At 56.7% G+C, this 2143-nt stretch overlaps 1 protein-coding gene across 1 annotated transcript in view; it reads left to right on the forward strand.

The window, feature by feature from the left end:
- The first annotated feature begins 252 nt into the window (after positions 1–252).
- Positions 253–2143, forward strand: part of LOC141557775 (galactosylceramide sulfotransferase-like) — a 28897-nt gene continuing 27006 nt past the window's right edge. The window contains 1 exon segment of the mRNA XM_074293983.1: positions 253–342. The gene's annotated coding sequence lies outside the window, so the exon portion shown is untranslated.

Consider the following 2143-nt stretch of genomic DNA (forward strand, 5'->3'; position numbering starts at 1 on the left):
CCCGGCCACGGTCCCTCGGGGCTCCACCGTTTCTGGCTGTCACAGCCAAGGTGCCCTTGGCCGGAGGACACCCGGGACTCCGAGGGGGTTGGGGAGGTGAGGGGAGAAATTGGGGCGGGGGTTGCCCAGCCAGGCAGGGGAGGGGAGCAGAGGCTCAGCCTCAGCGGGAGGCTCATGAATATTCATCCATCCTGGGAGCCAGCTGCCGGGCCAGGTGTCATTGACTCCCTTCCCTTTGGCGCCGCCAGGTAAGGTCTGCGGGCTCCGGAGCCAGGGCTCACGGCAGGAGGGGACCCAGCTGGGCGCCCCCATTCTCCACGGCTCCATCCCAGCCCGGGCAAGGTAGGAGGCACATGGGGGCATGTTTCACCTTCTTGCAAGGGCAGAGGGCTCTGGGTGCCCCCCACACCCTGGGAGGGGAGCTGTGGCCAGCATCCCAAGGCGGTTCCGGCGGGTTCTGGGAAGGGGCCGGTTCAGGGGGGGCCTAGGAGAGGGGGATGGAGGCGGCGGGTGGGGGGAGGCTCCAGGACTGCCCGGCTCCCGCTGAAAGCCCAAAGTGGGGGTCCGCCCGGCTGGCTGGGCCGGCCGCTCTCCCCCAGGGCTCTGCGGCGCTCCGGCTGGTTTTCCAGCTGGCCGCACTTCCCATCTTTCAAGGGAGCGGGATCTATACACGGTAAACAAGGCACAAGACTGAGATTTCCCTGGAAAAATTCTGGCACGATCAGGAGCATCCCGGCTGACCTTCATTTCCTCAGTTTAATGTCATTATGAATGTAATAACAGACAAACTAAAGCCAGAAGGCCGGGCCGGCCGACCCCTGCAGGTCTGTCAGCCGTGGTCTTGGGCCACAGAGAATCTACCCAAGGGAAAGGTCAGGTATTGCCCGATGGCTGTTTACTAGCCTATGGGGAAAACTTTACAAGACACAAAAACTAAACAAGTGTAAAAAATGATTTTAAATGTAACCGAGGAAAATATTAAACAAATAAACAAGATTTTTAAAAAAGACACAAACTTTAGTTCTAATTCTAACCTCCCCATCCTGCTCTGGTAACGTCTAAACTTCCCCTACCCTTAGGACAAACCCGAAAACTTTCCTGGAAACCTGGCTCCGACCTCGCCTTCCAATCCTCGGGCCTAGTGCCCAGATTTTTCCAGTCTTGGAAGAAAAGGACTGTGGGTGGGAAAAGGGGCCAGCCGACTGACCGGATGGGGGTGGGGGGTGGTGAAGGACGAAATGACCGAGAAAGCAAAAGTCTGGTTTTTTTTTTTTTTTTTAAATAAGGTTTTATTTTTCCAAATCCATGCGTTCACCTTCGCAAAACCGCGGGTTCCAGATGTTTTTCTCCTTTCCCCCTCCCCACGCGGGAGGGCAGCTTAACTGTGTGCAGTTCTTTTAAACCTCTCCGTATTCCTCGGGCTGCACAAGAAAAATCAGCTCAAAAGGGAAAAGCACCCGCAAACAGCAAAGAAGGTGGAAGCCGGGCGCTTTGCTCCACGTTGGCTCTCCGAGGCTCTCTCCGGCTGCGCGCGGCCCTGTCCATCCCAAGTCTAGCAGAAGTGCCCGAGTCTCCTTGTTGGAAGGAGCCGGTCCGTCCCGTCGATCGAGGCGTAATCTTGTCGTTCTGTGTATGATGTTCTTTCCTTTCTGCTCCGTCCATGCAGCCTCCCAGGTCTCTCTGCTCATTTTTAAGTAATTTAAAGGCTCAGCTAAGCGGGAGCCGGCCCTTCCTCGGCTTAGGGTGGGACCCCAGGTACATCCCGCACCAAGCCAATTAACCCAGACGGTTAATTAAAAGGAAGCAGTTTGACAGGAGACGCTCCGTTTTCTGATTGGAGGGAAGATTAGGGACTTTCCCGGTGGGAGAGGGAGAATGACTGGCATCTGTGTTCCCTCAAAGGACCACGGAAACAGTGACTGATGGATCAGTTTTTTCCCATAAGGCACCGGGGCTTCAGAGCCGCCCGGGGTCCCGGGCCTTAGTTAGGGGTCTTCCGCAGCAGCCCGGGTGGTCCGACTTTCCACCGTGGGCCTGGGCTCGGACAGCGCAGTTTGGTCTTCTCAGACCCATAACTGAGGGTTCTGAGCTGCTCTAGAACAAGGCGGTCCCACAATCACGCCCCTTTGGGTTCCTTACAAAG

This window comes from Sminthopsis crassicaudata, chromosome 1, assembly GCF_048593235.1.
Source record: "Sminthopsis crassicaudata isolate SCR6 chromosome 1, ASM4859323v1, whole genome shotgun sequence".
NCBI classification, from domain to species: Eukaryota; Metazoa; Chordata; class Mammalia; order Dasyuromorphia; family Dasyuridae; genus Sminthopsis; species Sminthopsis crassicaudata.